The sequence below is a fragment of the Mesoplodon densirostris genome, chromosome X (assembly GCF_025265405.1).
Source record: "Mesoplodon densirostris isolate mMesDen1 chromosome X, mMesDen1 primary haplotype, whole genome shotgun sequence".
Classification (NCBI taxonomy): domain Eukaryota; kingdom Metazoa; phylum Chordata; class Mammalia; order Artiodactyla; family Ziphiidae; genus Mesoplodon; species Mesoplodon densirostris.
Window position 1 is genome coordinate 92,812,288 of NC_082681.1, and position 19,871 is coordinate 92,832,158.

Consider the following 19,871-nt stretch of genomic DNA (forward strand, 5'->3'; position numbering starts at 1 on the left):
CAAAAAATATTATGTCAAAGAGTGTTCTGCCTATGTTTTCCTCTAGGAAATTTATAGTTTCTGGTGTTACACTTAGGTCTTAATCCATTTTGAGTTTATTTTGTATATGGTGTGAGAAAATGTTCTAATTTCATTCTTTTACATGTAGCTGTCCAGTTTTCCCAGCACCAATTATTGAAGAGATTGTCTTTTATCCATCGTATTGATATATTCTTGCCTCCTTTGTCATAGATTAATTGACCGTAAGTGTGTGGGTTGATTTCTGGGCTGTCTATTATGTTCTGTTGATCTATGGTTCTATTTTTGTGTCCTTTTGAGAAGGATAGGTATTGACTCTTCTTTATGTATTTGGTAGACTTCCTCTGTGAAGCCGTCCGGTCCTGGACTTTTGTTTGCTGGGAGTATTTTTTTTAAAGATTTATTTATTTATTTATTTATATTTATTTTTGTCTGCGTCATGCAGGTTTTCTCTTCCCTAGTGGTGGTGTATGGGCTCCAGAGTGTGTGGGCTCTGTAGTTTGCGGCACACAGACTCTCTAGTTGAGGTGTGTGAGCTTAGTAGTTGTGGGGCACGGGCTTAGTTGCCCAAAGGCATGTGGGATCTTACTTCCCTGACCAGGGATAGAATGCATCCCCTGCATTGTAAGGTGGATTCTTTACCACTGGGCCACCAGGGAAGTCCCTCTGGGAGTATTTTTTTATTACTAATTCAATTTCACTCCTGGTGATTGGTCTGTTCAGACTGTCTATTTCTTCCTGATTTAGTCTTAGGAGATTGTGTGTTTCTAGAAATTTATCCATTTCTTTTAGGTTGTCCAAGTTGTTGGCATGTAACTGTTCATAGTATTCTCTTATGATTTATTGTATCTGTGATATTGGGTTGTAATGTCTCCTTTTTCATTTCCTATTTTGTTTATTTGGGTCCTCAATCCTTTCTTCATGATGAGCCTGCCTAAAGTCTTATCAATTCTGTTTATCTTCTCAAGAAACTGGCTCTTGGTTTCATTGATCTTTTCTATTGTTTTTTTGGTCTCTGTTTTATTTATTTCCTCTATGATCTTTATTGTTTACTACCTTCTGCTGATTTTGGGCGTTGTTTGTGCTTCTTTTTTAAATTCCTTTAGATGGTAGGCTAGATTATTTCATATATTTTTTTTTTTTTTCTTAAGGTAGGCCTTTATCACCATAAACTTCCCTCCTAGAACTGCTTTTGCTGTGTCCCATAAATTTTAGAAAGTTGTGTTTTTACTTTCATTTGTCTCAAGTATTTTCTGATTTGCTTTTTGATTTCTTCATTGACATATTTTTTTAAAAATTTAAAAAAATATTAATTTATTTGGCTGCACTGGGTCTTAGTCGCCACACACAGGCTCTTCATTGAGGCGTGCGGGATCTTCATTGTGGCATACAGGGTTTTAGTTGCGGCATGTGGGATCTAGTTCCCTGACCAGGGATCGAACCCAAGCCCCCTGCATTGGGAGCATTCAGTCTAAACCACAGGACCACCAGGGAAGTCCTGACCTACTGGTTGTTTAGTAGCATGTTGTTTAATCTCCAAGTGTTTGTGTTTCTCCCATTTGTCTTCCTGTAATTGATTTCTACTTTCATACTGTGCAGTCAGAAAAACTGTTTGATATAATTTCTGTCCTCTTAAACTTGTTGAGACTTGTTTTGTGGCTAGCATGTGATCTATCCTGGAGAATGTTTCATGTGTACTTGAAAAGAATGTGTTTATGCTGTTTTTGGATGGAATGTCCTGTAGATATCTAAGTTCAACTGGTCTACTGTATCATCTAAGGCCACTCTTTCCTTATTGACATCTGTTTGATCAGTCCATTGATGTCCATAGGGGGTTAAAGTCCCCTACTATTATTGTATTGTTGCCAGTTTCTCACTTTATGTCTGTTAATATTCGCTTTTTATAAGATTTCCCAACTAGCTGTTGTTTATATGTGTCAGCATTGTATTTTGTGCTTTACATACAGATCAACACTGTGGGGTTGGTTTTACCAAACCCATTTTGTCTTTTTAATTTTTTTAGTGAATTTAGTTGACTAACATTATTGCATTGGTTTCAGATTACAGCATAGTGATGCAGGGGTTTTTTTGCAGATTATATTACATTATAGGTTATTATAAGACATTGAGTCTAATTCCCTGTGCTATACAGTAAATCCTTGTGGCTTATCTATTTTATGTGTAGTAGTTTGTATCTGTTAATCCCATACTCTTAACTTGCCCCTCCCCCACTTTTGTAACCATAAGTTTATTTTCTATGTCTGTGAGTCTGATTGTTTTGTATATAGAGTCATTAGTATTATTTTGTAGATTCCACATATAAGCAAAATCCTATGGTATTTGTCTTTCTCTGTCTGAGTTACTTCACTAAGTAGAATATTCTCTAGGTCCATCCATGTTACTACAAATAGCAATATTTTGTTCTTTCTTATGGTTGAGTAATATTCCATTATATATGTATACAGCATCTTCTTAAGCCAATTGTCTGTTGATGGGCACTTGGGCTGTGTCCATGTCTTGGCTATTGTAAACAGTGCTGCTATGAACATTGGGGTGCATATATCTTTTCATATTAGAGTTTTCATTTTTTCTGGATATATACCCAGTTGTGGGATTACTGGATCATATGGTACCTCTACTTTTAGTTTTTTGATAAACCTCCATACTGTTCTCCATAGTGGCTGCACCAATTTACATTCCCATCAACAGTGTAGGACAGTTCCTTTTTCTCCACACCCTCTCCAGCATTTGTTATTTGTAGACTTTTTGATGATAGCCATTCTGACCAGTGTGAGGTGATACCTCATTGTTGGGCTGCACCCCACAGGCCTACAGGACCTGTGGTCACCCAGCTTTAAGACTGAAGAAAGAGCCTGGAGTCAGTAACAGAGACATCGGTGGTTTAATGGATAGGGGAGATTACACATCTGAAGCAAGGTCCTGGAGTGACACTGCACCGTGTGGGGCTGACTGCACGCAGGACATGGGGGCAGTCTTTGCTGGGGGTGGGGGTGGGGAAGGGGAGATTACCAGTTATAAGGGAATTGACATCAGGTGGGCTCATTAGTTACCAGGGAAACCAGTAGAGGTGGAGGGACACGCCCCTCACCACACCTTTGTTAAGAACAATCACCAGCTGGGGCCTAGGGCAAGCATGCAGGAAGGTCAGTCACGTGAGTAGGGTTTAGGTGGAGCAGGCACTGGTCGTGCAGGTGATATACAGAGAACAAGAGAACAGCCATCTTGAGTGGCCTGAACATGTACTCATTGTAGTTTTGATTTGCATTTCTCTAATAATTAGTAATGTTGAACATCTTTGCATGTGCCTTTTGGCCATTTATCTGTATGTCTTCTTTGGAAATATGTCTATTTAGATCTTCTGCCCATTTTTTGACTGGGTTGTTTGTATTTCCAATATTGAAGTTTATGAGTTGTTTGTATATTTTGGAAATTAGTACCTTGTCAGTTGCATCGTTTGCACATATCCTCTCCCAGTCCATAGGTCATCTTTTCGTTTTGTTGATGGTTTCCTTGCTGTGGAAAAGCTTTTAACTTTAATTAGGTCCCATTTGTTTATTTTTGCTTTTATTTCTTTTGCCTTGGGAGACTGATTTAAAAAAAAATATTTGTATGATTTAAGTCGAAAAATGTTTTGCCTGTGTTCTCTTCTAGGAGTTTTATGGTGTCATGTCTTACATTTAGGCCTTTAAACCATTTTGAGGGACTTCCCTGGAGGTCCAGTAGTTAGGATGTCACACTTCCACTGCAGGGGGCACGGTTCAATCCCTGGCTGGGGAACTAAGATCCCACATGCTGACATGCCATGCAGCAAGGCCAAAGAATTAAAAAAACAAACAAAGAAAACCATTTTGGGTTCATTTTTGTATATGGTGTAAAGTAGTGTTCTAGTTTCATTGATTTATATGTAGGTGTCCAGCTTTCCCAAGACCGCTTATTGAAGAGATCTTTTCTCCACTGTATATTCTTGCCACCTTTGTCATAGATTAATTGACCGTAGGTGTGTGAGTTTACTTCTGGGTTCTCTATTCTGTTCCATTAATCTATATGTCTGTTTCTGTGCCACTACCTTGCAGTTTTGATTACTGTAGCTTTGTAGCATAGTCCGAAGTCTGGAAGAGTTATACCACCAGCTTTGTTCTTTCTTATCTGGATTGCTCTAGCAATTTTGGGTCTTTTGTGGTTCCATATACATTTTAGTAGTATTCTAGTTCTGCAAAAGATGTCATGGGGATTTTGATAGGGATTGCATTAAATCTGTAGATTGTTTTGAGTAAATATTTGCTTAATATCTTTAGGTGATCCTGGTTTTTTTTGTTAAATAAATTTATTTATTTTTGGCTGTGTTGGGTCTTCGTTTCTGTGCGAGGGCTTTCTCTAGTTGCGGCAAGCCGGGGCCACTCTTCATCGTGGTGCGTGGGCCTCTCACTGTCGTGGCCTCTCTTGTTGCGGAGCACAAGCTCCAGATGTGCAGGCTCAGTCGTTTTTGCTCACAGGCCCAGTTGCTCTGCAGCATGTGGGATCCTCCCAGTCCAGGGCTCGAACCCGTGTCCCCTGCATTGGCAGGCAGATTCTCAACCACTGCGCCACCAGGCAAACCCCAGGTGCATATATGTTAACAAATGTTATATCCTCTTCTGTATTGGTCCTTTTATTATTACATAATGCCCTTTTTTTGTCTTTTGTTATAAACTTTGTTTTAAAGTCTACTTTGTCTGATATGGGTATTGTTACCCCAGCTCTCTTGTCATTTCCATTTGCAGGAAATATCTTTTTCCATCCCTGCACTTTCAGTCTGTGTGTGTCTTTAGTTCTGAAGTGAGTCTCTTGTGAGACCCATATAAGTAGGTTCTCTTTTTTTATCCAATCAGCCACCCTATTTATTTTGATTAAAACATTTAATCTGTTGACGTTTAAAATGATTGCTAATAGGTATGTACTTACTGCCATTTTGTTACTTATTTTCTGGTTATTTTTGTAGTTCTTAGTTCTTTTCTTGTTTTTGTTTCTTCCCTTCTGGTTTGATGATTTTCTTTAGTGGTATGCTTGTGTTTCTTTCTCTCCAGTTTTTGTCTATCTATTGTGGGATTTTGATTTGTGGTTACCATGGGGTTGATATATTTTGACCCATATCTATCTATATCTACTTGTTTTAAACTGATAGTCATTTAAGTTCAAACAAATTCTAAAAGATCTACATTTTTATTTCCCTCCCTGACATTTAGTGTTTTTAATGTCATATTTTACATCTTCATGTTTATCCATTAACTGTTTATTGTAATTATAGTTGATTTTACACTTTTTGTCTTTCAATCTTCAAACTAGTTTATTTAAGTGGTTGACCCACAGCCTCAACTATATATTTTCCTTTAATGGTGGGATTTTTCCTTTCATACAAATACTCCTTGTTGAATCCTTTTCTTTTCTACTTATAGAAGACCCTTTAATATTTTTTTAGGGTTGGTTTAGTCTTGATGAACTTCTAGTGTTTGCTTGTCCGAGAAGTTCTTTATCTCTCCTATTCTAAATGATAATCATGCTGGTTAGAGTATCCTAGGTTTTAGGGTTTTTTTTTTTCCTTTCAGCACTTTAAATATATCATGCCACCCTCTTGTGCTACAAAGTTTCTGCAAAAAGAGCAGCTGATAGCCTTATGTGGATTCCCTTGTATATGACTTGCTGTTTTTCTCATGCTGCCTTTAGAATTCTCTTTATCTTTAACTTTTCCCATTTTAACTATGTTATGTCAGTGTGGGTCTCTTTGGGTTCATCTTTTTGGGGATTCTCTGTGCTTCTTGTACCTGGATATCTGTTTCCTTCTTCAGGTTCGGGAAATTTTTAGCCATACTTTCATCAAATACCTTTTCAACACACTCTCTCTCTCTTCTCCTTCTGGTACCTCTATAATGTGGATGTTAGTATACTTGATGTTGTCCCAGAGGTCCCTTAACCTATTCTCATTTAAAAATTTTTGCTGTTCTGATTGGATTATTTTCATTATTCTATCTTCCAAATCACTTATGTGTTCTTCATATCACGTAGTCTGCTGTTAATTTCTTCTAGTGTGTTTTCATTTCAGTTATTGTATTCTCCAGCTTTGACTGGTTCTTTTTATATTAACATTTTTATATTAAATTCTCACTGTGTTCATCTATTATTTTCCCTAGTTCAGTTAGCATTCTTATTACTAATTGAAATTTTTATCTGATAAATTATTTTTCTGTTTCATTAGTTGTTTTTTCAGGGTTTTTTTTCTTGTTCTTTCATTTGGAACAGATTCCTCTTTCTCCTCATTTTGCTTAACTTCCTCTGTCTCTATGAAATTAGGTGAAATGGTTACCTATCCCAGTCTTGAAAGTGTGTCCTTGTATGGAAGCATCCCTACTCAGTCTATGTGTGCCCAGTGGCTTTGGTGGGAGAGCTGGATCTGAAGTGAGCACATGTTAGATCTTTCCCCAGGGTGAACTGGCAGCTACCCCCTTAATGGGGGGTCAGGCTGGAGATGGAGGGGCTAGAGCCAGAGCCAGGTGTGAGCCGGGCTTTTCCTATGTTCTCCCTATGCTCAGTGGCTATCTCCACCCTATCAGGGGTGGGGTAGTGTCCCAGGGTGCTGGAGTGGAAGTCCTGAGGTTTGGGTCTGTGCTGGTTCCTTTTCCTCTAAGTGTGCACACTCCACCCTCCCAGCATCAGCACTTATGCCCAAAAGGGGAGCAGTGCTGGAGCAAGAGGGGCCATAGCTAGCACCTGGTGTGGTCCAGGCATGTGCTGGGGTGGTTCGCGCAAACCAGTCAGAGCTCCAGACCATACCAATCTGTCACCAAATGCCAGTAATGTCCATCCTCACCCCTTTCAGAAGTAGTGCTGGGTGCCAGCCAAGTCTGTGCTTCCCAAGTGTGCATTCTCCTTTGCAACAGCTGCCTTCCCCCTACTGGGGAGCTCCACTGGAACAAGAGGGGCCAGGCAATTGACATGGATGGGAAACCAGCCAGAGTCCTGGGCAGTTTCTGTCTGCTTCTTCTGCCTTGTTCCCAGGAGTGTGTGTGCTGTTTATGAGCAGAGTCTCAGTTTCTTACAGCCCTCCTTTTAGTCCCATTGGTTTTCAAACCAGCTTAAGGGACTCTTCTTCCTGGTGTTGGACCCAAGAGCTGGGGTGCCAAATATATAGTTCGAGCTGCTCACTCCCCAGGGAGGGTCACTGAGCCTGTGTGATCCCCCTCATCTTCCATAATTTTTTGATATATGTATACATTGTGAAAAGATCACCACAATCAAATTATTTAACATATTCATCACCTCCCATTGTTACCTTTTTTGTGTGTGATAAGAACACTAGAGGTCTACTCCCTTAGGAATTTTCAAGTATGCATTATTATTAACTATAATTACCATGCTGTACATTAGATCACCAGAACTTATCCATTTTATGACTGAAAGTACGTACCCCTTGATCAGTATATCCCCTTTCCCCCCACCACCCAACCTTTGGTAACCAGTGTTCAACAGACTGATACTGTAAGTTCAACTTTTTTTTTTGATTCCACATATATGTGAGATCATTGGATATTTGTCTTTCTGTGTTTGACTTATTTCACTTAGGATAATGTTCTTCAGGTTCATCTGTGTTGTCCCAAATGTCAGGATTTTCTTCTTTTTAAAGAATATAAAATACTCCAGTGTGTGTTTGTGTGTGTATCAATCACATTTTTTTATCCATTCGTCTATTGAGGGACACTTAGGTATACCTCTTTGGAGGTATTACTCCAAAGATCATGATTCATGTTAAGATGAAGAAGAACAGGGCTGACAATATCTTACAGTGAGCTCAGTGCTCCACCTCTTCCCAGGATAGTAAACATAGGGAACCAAACTGTCCATCCATGGTCCAAGAAGACTTAACACCCTGCCCCTGTGTAATCCTACACAGCAGTGTGAAAAAGCAGGCAGGACCTCTAGAAGTTTAGACTTCTTTGGGGCCAGTGCTGAGGGCATAGAGGACTTGGAACAGAGTTGGTATCAATTCTCTCTTTTCCTTTTGTCTACGCACTCAAACTTAGACCTCTTTTCTTGGGTGTTACAAAAGATAAATGGACTGCAAAATCCTTCGTAGTAGGTGGTATCAGCGATGGCATCACAATCCCTAGTGGGCATTTTAGGAATTAACCCAGTCCTGGATGCATTCTGTTTAGAGCAAGGAAACCCTTCCCAGGAATATCAGTACTTTGCTGCCCAAGAGCACCTTGCTGTCCAAGTCTATTTACAATTTTTTTCATAATCCTGAATTAAATCTTAATATGTTATATATGAAGAAAGACCCTCTATCATGTCCCAGTCAATAAAATTTCAAGTCTTTAAGCTGTGTTCTTTCATCTAGCTTTAACCTGGTAGATAAATAGGAAAGTATTTGCATTTATCTAGTACCTCAGTCCTTAATTGGAGCTCTCAGTGTACTGGGGAGACAGATGATAAAACAAGAAATCTCAGCAAAATGTACAGTTTTTATGATAGTGGGGATTCAGTGGGTTCTGGCAGCACATAGTAAACTAACCTAGTTTAGCGGGGATGAGAGATTATCAGAGAAAGTGCCTTCACCTGAAGGGTGAATAGAGCTTAGCCAGGAGAAGTAGTGGGAGAGTATTCCTCCAGAAGGAGGGAAGAGCAGGTGTGAGGTTCTAGAAGCCAGATAAAGTATGATGCTTTTAGGAACAGGAACTTGTTCATTATGTCTGGAACATAGTTTGAGCGTGTAGAGAAGAAGAAAGGATCTCCTAGTGATGAAGTCAATGGGGTAAGAAAAAGATTATAGAGGGTCTGATGTGACTTGTTCAGGGATTTGAGGAGAGGAGACATGACATCAATTTGTCTGAAGAATGGAAAACTATTTGTAAAGGGAGAGAAGACTGTGGTAGTAGTTCAGGTGAGAAATGATGGTGACCTGAACTAGGGTAATTGAGTATATTTATAGGCGTGGACACATTTTAGAAGTTTATAGGGTTTAAAGGGGTATGAGTTGATTGATTAGATGTAGGAGATTAGAGAGAGGTAGATATAGATATATTTAAAGATACCTGGCTAGAGCAACTGAGTTGATGGTACCATTCCCTTAGGTGGAATTTAATAGAGGGAAAGCATTAGTTACGGAGGACTGAGAAGATGAGATTAGTTTTATAACTGTTAGTTTCTGGTACCCAAGGGACATTAACTTGGACATGTCCAAAAGGCCAGAGATACATAGACAAGCAGCTTAGGAAAGAAGAATGAGCTGCAAGTGTAGATTTTTGGAATCATCAGTAGATGGATAATAGGTGAAGAGGTGGGTCAAGGTCATCCAGGAGAGGGTGTACAGAGAGGACAGTGAAACTCTCCCTGAGGGATATCAACATTTAAGGGTGGGTGCAGGACTTCCAGAATAGTTGTGTGAGGATCTTGGTGGATCCACTCCCCAGTGAAACACCATTTAATTGGTGACAAATATGTATATACATACACACATACCACACACACGCGCGCGCGCGTGCGCGCGCACACACGTTTAAAGTCCCTAGAAACTGTCATAAGGGCATACAGCAAATGGATAAACATTTGTTCAAAAAGATCTACTAAATCTGTAAAAATAGAATCTGGCATTTGAGCTATAATCTGTTCCATCTCCCACAGCTCTACGTGACAAGCTTTACTCCAGATATGGATGTGCCCAAGAAGACGATGGCTCCCTATCCCCTCAGTTCCTAGTCTAGGGCCATACTTTCATCCCAGGAGGTGGGCACCAGTGTCTTTTATTCCACCACAGTTGCCAAGGCACTATTCCAGGCAAGCCTGGGCTAGAGGACTAACTCCCAATTATAGGGTGAGGGCTTGACCTCAGGCATGAGAGGCCAGTAAAAGTGGGATCCCAATCTCCTCTGCCCAAGTTCATTGATAGGGTGAAGTTTCTACATGGAGACAGGCAAGCTGAAATAACCAGGTGTTACTATCTCCCCTGAATGCCCAATGGGGTGTTACGGCAGGAGAAGTGTCCTGCTATATCCACCCCCAGTTCAGGTATAGTTGTCTGAAGTTTCTGCCTGGGTGCAGAAGCAGGCCGTAAGAACTAAGCACAGCAGCTTTGCCTGAAGGGACTGAATTTATTTGGAAAAGGACCTGGAAACATTTATGCCTAAGGGCATTTTTGAAAAAAAACGATGGGGATCTTAATGGTGAGCCATTAAGAGGGGCCTGGTAGCTCCAGGACACTAGTAGCAACAGGGGAACAACACTATAAAACACTAGACTAATATACATCTAATGACTACTCCACCGAAAAACAACAAAATGAACATTCCACTCAAGTACATGGATCCTTCTCCAAAAAAGACTGTATGCTAGGCCATAAACGTGCCTCAAAAGATTTAAAAGATTGGAATCATACAAATTATGTTCTCTAACCAAAATGGAATTAAATTAGAAATCAACAAGAGAGAGATATATGGGAAACTAACAAATATGTGGATATTAAACAATACATTCCTAAATAACCAATGGGTTAAAGAAGAAATCATGATGGAAATTAGAAAATACTTTGAGGTGGATACAATTAAAACACCAAAACTTGAGATGCAGCTAAAGCAGTACTTTAAAGGATAATTCATAATTATTAATTCCTATGAAAAGAAGAGCAAAGTAAACACAAAACAAGCAAAAAGAAAGTAATAGAAAAGAATAGAATGAAAATAAATTAAACAATAGAAAAACAATAGTGAAAATCAACAACACTAAAAGTTGGTTCTTTGAAATGATCAACAATCTGTATTATATCCAGAATATTAAGAATATGTATAAGTCAATGATAAAACAAATAATACAATTAAAAATGGGCAAAGGATTTGAATAGACTTCTCCAAAGAAATACACATGTGGACCATAAGTACATGAAACGTTATTAGCTATTAGGGAAATGCAAATCAAAACCACAATGAGATACTACTCACCCACTAGAATGACTATAATGAAAAAGACTAAAAGTAACAAGCGCTATTGAGGATGTGGAGAAATTGGAGACCTCACGTGTAAAATATTACTACCACTTTGGAAAATAGTTTGGCAGTTCTTTAAAATGACAAATAGAGTTACCACATAACCCAACAATTCTGCTACTAGATATATACCCAAGAGAAATAAAAACATATTCCATAAAAAAGATTTGTTCATGAATATTTATAGCAGCATTATTCATAATAGCCAAAAAATGGAAACAACCGAAATGTCCATCAACTGATGAATATATAAACAAAATGTAGTACATACATACAACGGGATATATTATTCAGCAGTAAAAAGGAATGAAGTACTATGCTATTACATAGATGAACAAGAGGCCAGACATCATACGTCACATATTGTACAATTTCACTTAATGTCTAGTATGGGCAAGCATATAGAATCAAAAAAAATAGATTAATGGTTGCCTGTGCCTGAAGGAAAGGGGAATAGGGATTGACCTCTAATGGGTACAAGGTTTTTCTTTGAAATAATGAAGATATTTGAAAATTAGATTATGATGATGGTTGCCCAACTCTATAAATGCACTAACAACCCTTGACTTATACACTAAATGGGTGAAGATTATGAGACGTAACTTACATCTTAATAAAACCATTAACAAAATTTTCTGGGTTGGGCAGAGAGAGAAGTGCGTACAAAACGATCATCAAAAAAAAGGAGTAGTTATCAAACTAAGAGGGAAGTGGGGAGAAAGTAATGGCAGAGTTGAGGGCATACAACATTTTAAGAAGGGAGTTTAAGGCATATGGGGTGTTCCACTGACAATGACATAGTAGAAAAAATGATTAATAGGAACTGCCTCAATAAAATAGAAGGGTGGGAAGACAGATGACAGTGGGCTAAAGAATGAGTGGGAGATAAGAAATTAGATTCAGTGAGTCTAAATAATTCATTCAAGCAGTTTAATTATGAAAGAGGAGAGAAATGGAATGGTAGCTCAAAGTTAATGTCACATTGAAGGACAGCTTTAATGTTTTCAAGGTGGCAGACACTTGACCACCTTTACTTATTGATGAGGAGGAGCCAGTAGAGAGGGAAAGCCTGAAAACACAGGAAGATGTGGTAACCAATGGAACAAGAGGGTAGAACGAATTGTGTGTGAAGCACAGTGAAGGAATTTATCTTAGATGGGGGGAAGGCTACCTCTTCCACCATACCTGGAGGGAAGGAAGAAAGGCTGGATTATGTATAAGGAAGGTTGTACATTTGTGCTGTAAAACTGAGGTATGTTACATTTGAGAGATTCATTTCCCTTGGGGAGGTAAGAGTCAAATCATCTACCATGTGAGGAGAGAATGTGTAAGATTAGAGGTTAGGAGAAAGAAGAGCAGAATTGATGTATTGAATAACTCTGTGGAGAACAGAAAAGAGAACTAAGAAAATAGAGCAAGATTTCTAGGCAGCAGTGAGAGGTGAGGTCGGAAAACACCTGTGTGCTGACAAGTGGCTATAGACCCATAGAAACTATTTAATGTGACCCTGTTTCTTTACAGTTAAATGACAGACTAAATAAACTTCCACTGCTTCCACTCTAAAAACAATACTTCTGGAATCTAAAAAATAAAACAAACTAGTGAATATAATAAAAAAAAAACCAGACTCACAGATATAGAGAACAAACCAGTGGTTATCAGTGGGGAGAAGGAAGGGAAGAGGAGCAATATAGGAGTAGGAGAGTAAGAGGTGCAAACTATTATGTGTAAAATAAATAAGCTATAAGGATATATTGTACAACACAGGGAATATAGCCAATATTTCATAAGAACCATAAATTGAGCATAACCTTTAAAAATTGTGAATCACTATATTGTACACCTGTAACTTATACAATATTGTACATCAACTACACCTCAATAAAAAATAAATAAAATAACACAAAACCTTAAAAAATAAAAACATTTAGGTTGCTTCCATCTCCTGGCTATTGTAAATAGAGCTTCAATGAACATTTTGGTACATGACTCTTTTTGAATTATGGTTTTCTCAGGGTACATGCCCAGTAGTGGGATTGCTGGGTCATATGGTAGTTCTATTTGTAGTTTCTTAAGGAACCTCCATACTGTTCTCCATAGTGGCTGTATCAGTGTACATGCCCACCAGCAGTGCAAGAGGGTTGCCTTTTCTCCACACCCTCTCCAGCAGTGTCCATCATCGGATGAATGGATAAAGAAGATGTGGCACATATATACAATGGAATATTACTCAGCAATAAAAAGAAACGAAACTGAGTTATTTGTAGTGAGGTGGATGGACCTAGAGTCTGTCATACAGAGTGAAGTAAGTCAGAAAGAGAAAAACAAATACCGTATGCTAACACATATATATGGAATCTTGAAAAACAAAATGTCATGAAGAAACTTTGGGCAAGATGAGAATAAAGACGCAGACACACTAGAGAATGGACCTGAGGATATGGGGAGGGGGAAGGGGAAGCTGGGACAAAGTGACAGAGTGGCATAGACATATATACACTACCAAACGTAAAATAGATAGCTAGTGGGAAGCAGCCGCACAGCACAGGGAGATCAGCTCGGTGCTTTGTGACCACCTAGAGGGGTGGGATAGGAAGTGTGGGAGGGAGGGAGAGGCAAGAGGGAAGAGATATGGGGACATGTGTATATGTATAACTGATTCACTTTGTTATAAAGCAGAAACTAACACACCATGTAAAGCAATTATACTCCAATAAAGATTTTTAAAAGAAAAAGAATTAGGATGGTGGTGGAGGTCATCAAGAGGACGTGACCAACTGCTGACTCTAAAGCTGGACCTGGGCAATCAGAGGCTCCTCATCCCCTCTCCAGTCCTTGGAATGTACCTTCAGTCCACAATTCTCAAACTGGAGCCGTTTTCAAGGACACAGCCTTGAGACAGTAATGTGATGTTGAGACCATCTGGTTGGTATATGTGACCGAGCCCCATTAAGGCCTCTATGTAAACTTTCAAGATTCTGGGAAGCAGGTATGGAGATCTACTGTCTTTCAGCTGCCCAAGACAAGCCTCAAATGTCAGTCCCTTGTGGGGAATTCCCTGGCAGTCCAGTAATTAGAATTCTGTGCTTTCACTGCCAAGGGTCTGGGTTCAATCCATGGTTGGGGAACTGAGATCCCACAAGTCACATGGTGTGGCCAAATAAATAAATAAATAAAGACTTAAATGTGAAACGCCAATATTTTTTGAAAAACATGTAAGTTCTTTGTTTATTAATCTGCCACCTACCTATCTGGAGCGGTCTGCCTCTTTCTTCCGTCTCTCCTTGCCCTTCATGTACAGGGGCCAGTTTGTGAGCCAACAGAGTAACATGACAAAGTAAAAGTTTTTAAAATGTGCTCTCAAAAATAATTCCTTTAGTTCTAATGATTTTTAGTAGCATGCCCCATAGGTATTTGTTCCAATTCCTGAATTTAATTCTTTTTTTCCATTTTAGTACAGATGATGGATCCCACTGTGTTCCTTCAGAGCTACCAAAGGGTTAACCGGGTGGAACATTTTTCAAGGAGTAAGGACACTTGTTGGTAGAGATTCTGGGAAGATGGTGGCGTCAGTGGCTATATAGCTTTTGGATCTCTCCAAACACATAAAAACAGAGCAACTAGAGAGCAAAAGCAAAATGCATGAATAATATTTTCAACAAATCTAGATTATAAGATATCCCCTCAGCCTCCAAAATTGAAGTGGGTGAGGACAAACCACTAAAAGTTGCATTGCTTACATGGTACCGGTGTCTGTGCAGGAAGAAAAAGAAGTAACAGCACAGCGTTTTACTAACTTGATAATAGGTGAACCACAAACTAGCCAGCTCACTGGAAAGAGAAACTGAAACTGGCAGGGTTTCTGCCCTTTTCAATACCAGGTCAGTGCAAGGAGCCCAGCTGAAAAGGCACTAAAGGGGCTGGAAGCATCATAGCCCCTGCGAACTCTGAAAACTGACACTTCAGGGCTCCCTTCTAGGACAGGAGCCCACCATATGAGAAACCTCTGGAACTGGAATCATGATTCAGTAGGAAATGAATAAGAGAGACTAAGGAAATGAGAAGGTCTAAAACTGTGCTGTATACACACGTCCACACTTGTGGCTATTGAGTACTTGAAATGTGGCTGAGTTATGCTGCAGGTGTAAACTACACACCAGCTTTTGAAAACTTAGTAGGAAAAATTTTTAATAACTCATAAATTATTAAGTGAAGTAAGTCAGAAAGAGAAAGACAAATACCATGTGATATCACTTATACGTGGAATCTAAAATATGACATAGATGAATTTATTTATGAAACAGAAACAGACTCAGAGATAGAAAACAAACTTATGGTTGCCAAAGGGGAAAGGGGGTAGGGAAGTGATAAACTGGGAGTTTGGGATTAGCCGATACAAACTACTATGTATAAAATACATACAAAAGGCCCTACTGTACAGCACAGGGAACTATATTCAATATACTGTAATAAACCATAATGGGAAAGAATATGAAAAACAGTGTGTATATATATATGCATGGCTGAATCGCTTTGCTGTACACCAGAAGCTAGCACAGCATTGTATATCAACTATACTTCAATAAAAATATTTTTTTATCTAAAAATAAATATCTCAATAATTTTTATATTGATTACATGTTGAAATAATATTTTGGATAGATGAAATTAAATAAAATATTAAATGTGTTTCTTTAGGCATTTTTAAATGTGACCACTAGAAAACGGTATTACATGTGTGGCTAGCATTATATTTCTACTGGACAGAATTCCATATTACTGAAGTGTGGGATGCCTTTTCGACATCTCAAGTGGAAAAGTCAATTAGGTAGCTGGATATACGTGACTGGAGTACAAGGGAATAGATGGGAGTGGATATACAATATTTTGATTCACCAGCCTAAAACAATACTCAAAGATGTGAGACTAGATGGAATCACCTAGGAAGTAAATGTGTATAGGGAAAAAAAGAGCAATAAAGGCAAAAAAACGGAGGCCTTGGGCAATCCAACACTTAGAGGTGTGGAAAATGAGAAAGGTCTAGGAGAATGTGGGGTGGACATAAAGAGAACAGTCTTCAAAGATTAAAGAAGAACACATATAAAGGAAAAGGGAATGATTAACTGTGTCAAATGCTGCCAAAAGGTGAAATGCTGCCAAAAGGTGAATTAAGATGAAATCTAGGGCTTCCCTGGTGGCGCAGTGGTTGGGAGTCCGCCTGCCGATGCAGGGGACGTGGGTGCGTGCCCCGGTCCGGGAGGATCCCGCATGCCGCAGAGCGGCTGCGCCCATAGGCCGTGGCCGCTGGGCCTGCGCGTCCGGAGCCTGTGCTCCGCGACGGGAGAGGCCGTGGCAGTGAGAGGCCCGCATACCACCAAAAAAAAAAAAACAAGAAGAAGAAGAAGAACATATATAAAGGAAAAGGGAATGATTAACTGTGTCAAATGCTGCCAAAAGGTGAATTAAGATGAAATCTAGCGCTTCCCTGGTGGCACAGTGGTTAAGAATCCACCTGCCAATGCAGGGGACACAGTTTCGAGCCCTGATCCGGGAAGATCCAACATGCCGAGGAGCAACAAAGCCCGTGCGCCACAACTACTGAGCCTGCACTCTAGAGCCAGCGAGCCACAACTACTGAAGTCCCACGTGCCTAGAGCCCGTGCTCCGCAACAAGAGAGGCCACTGCAATGAGAAGCCCGCGCACTGCAATGAAGAGTAGCCCCCGCTCGCCGCAACTGGAGTGAGCCCGTGTGCAGGAATGAAGACCCAACGCAGCCAAAGATAAATAAACAAATAAAATAAATAAAATTTTTAAAAAAGCTTCATGATGTTGGGTTTGGCAATGATTTTTAGGTTTTGACGCTAAAAACACAAGCAACAAAAACACAAGCAACAAAAGTGAAAATAGATAAATTGGATTACATCAAAATGAAAACTTTCTGCATCAAAGGACACACTTTAAATAGAGTGAAAAGGCAGCCTATGGGAGAAAATATTTGCCAATCATACATCTGAAAAGAGGCTAACTTCCAGAACATATAAAGAACCCCTACAACTCAATAACAACAAGAAAACTGATTTTAAAAATGGGCAAAGGGCTTGAATAGACATTTCTCCAAAGAAGATACACAAATGGCCAACAAGCATACGAAAAGATGCTCAACACCACTAATCATTAAGGAAATGCAAATCAAAACCACAGTGAGATATCACCCCACATTTATTAGGATGGCTGCTATCAAAAAACAAAACTGGGACTTCCTTGGTGGTCCAGTGGTTAAGAATCTGCCTCCCAATGCAGGGGAAGTGGGTTCGATGCCTGGTCGGGGAACTACGATCCCCCAGGCCACAGGGCAACTAAGCCCGAGCGCCACAACTGGAGAGCCCATGCGCCACAACTAGAGAGAAGCCTGTGTGCCGCACCTAAGACCCGACAAAGCCAAATAAATAAATATTTTTAAAAAGGGGTAGTCAAACCCATAGAAAGTGGAATGTTGATTGCCAGGGACTTCAGAAAGAGAGGAATGGGGAGTTATGGTTTCATGGGACAGAGTTTTAGTTGGAGATGAAAAAATTCTGGAGATGGAATGTGGTGATGGTTGCATAACAGTAAATGCCATAGAACCGTACACTTACAAATGGTAAATTTTGTTATACGTATCTTATCACAATTAACGAAAAAAATTTAAAGTGCACAGGGAATTCCGTTGTGGGCCAGTGGTTAGGACTGCCAAGGGCCCAGGTGCAATCCCTGGTCAGGGAACTGCGATCCCACATGTTGCACAGCCAAAAAAAAAAAAAACAACAAGATGAAATCTAGGAATTGTCCACTGGATTTTGCACAATGAAGGTCTGCTATGTGATGACAATTGATACTTTCATAGGGAGGGTCCAGAGAAGGAAGAAATGCTTATGGCCAATAGCAGCTATGTAAATTTTAGTATGGTGGGCTTGAGTTAAGGACATTGGATTGAGGTCCACTCCCAAACAGATCAAATGCCAGGAGACGCACTAAAACATTAACATGCAGTAGAGTGGTGGCATCTCTGATTCAGCCCACTGAATGCTAGCTCACTGCGGGAAGGACCAAACCTAGGACCTGAACTATTGCTTCCCTCAACATCTTGAGATATTGATGTTGTTGTATGGTCAGAGCCACTTCCAGGGCAAGATGTGGCTTCCTAAATATATTGATATATCCCTTAGTGTCTCTAACTCTCTGAGGCTGGACTACAGAGCTAACTATACATCCAGGGCAGTCGCTAACATTTGCAGTATGTCTGGCACAAAAGTACAAATGTAGGCCCTTGGTCCACGTCCTTGATCTCTTCCCATTGCCAGCTATGTCCTACACCAAGAGATCGCTCACACCTAACCCAGAGAACACTTCAGCCTACATCTCCAAGCTCCGTCTACACTTTGCTTCTACAGTGGCCACTTGGCCACCTTTTGGGCCTGAGTTTGCATACCATAGGCCCAGACCTCCCTTCCTTAGGAAGGACCCTGAAAGTAAGGCCTCACAGGACCTGGAAGCACCCTTGGGGAATAAGGAAACCTAAACATTTTACACAAATGTTGCAGGGTGTTGGGACCTGGTGAGAACATCCCATTGTCCTTGTGGTCAATGTCCCTAGCTTTTTGGTCTGAATACAGCACGAAGAGGGCCTGAGTGGGAACCTTTATAATGTGGGGCCCAGGAAGAGGGTTCTTCTTGGCCAGTACTATGCCAGTACTGGCCACATACCAGAAAAGCAAGGAGAAAAAAATATGGGAAAGTAGGGAGGAGTTTCCTTTTACTGGTTTGGCTTAAATTTTTTTCACTCTATTGTTTTAATGTGGTCTCCTACCATGTTTCTACAACAAAACTTCTTTAAAAAACAGCTGAGTTGAGTTTCATCATAGAACCAGCAATATGGTCATGGTGGAAAATGTAGAACATAGAAGACCATACCACCAGTTATCCCAAAGATGAGATATATGCCCTGATCACAGCATGCTGTATGTCCATCCAGTTGTCTCCAAATATGTCTATATGTGCACACACAAACACACACATACACACTCATCCTCGCATATCTTCTCACACTTAGGCACAATAATTTTTTCAATGGGATTATCCATTAACACAGTTTTCACTAAATATACGACCATTTTTACATACTCATTAACCTTGAATCACTCTCCTATACCTTCCCCTCCCCTCTCCCCACAGACCTCAAGAGCTCCTGTTCCCAACACATAAATTTTTTTCTCCCCTAGAAACTGAGACCTTCCCCCTTCTGCTCCTGACTCCTGCTGTTCTCCCCCTTCCTGATCCTGAGTCTTCCTTCTAGCACCCCCTACTTTCATCTGAGGAGGAAGTATTCTCCCTATCCATACAGGGTCATGCCCTGCCTCTTTCTTCAACCTGGATATCTCCATCACCCCTCCTTTTCTCTAGCCACCTTGAGTTAAACCCTGCCCCCTTTTCTTGTCCATAGTTGCAAATCACCTATGCAAAGAGCATATATAATATATAAATGGAATTTTCCTGGACAGAACTCCATGTTAGACAGTGGAAATAAATGATTGCTAGGATAATAGTGTATTCCCCCTCCCTACCAATGAGTAAGCTAGTATGCCAACAACTTTCTTAAGTCCTCTAAATAAGACACAGGATTAACCGTTTTTTGGACAATAAAAAAGCTACAATTTTTAAATGCAACCAACATTTTAATTTGTTCACTCAAAACTTTCATTATGGAATGGCAACTTGGAAAAGGGAAATCTCAGAGGCCAAGGCAGGCCCTCTTGGGGGATAAGGGGGTGCTGGAATCAAGTGCCAAC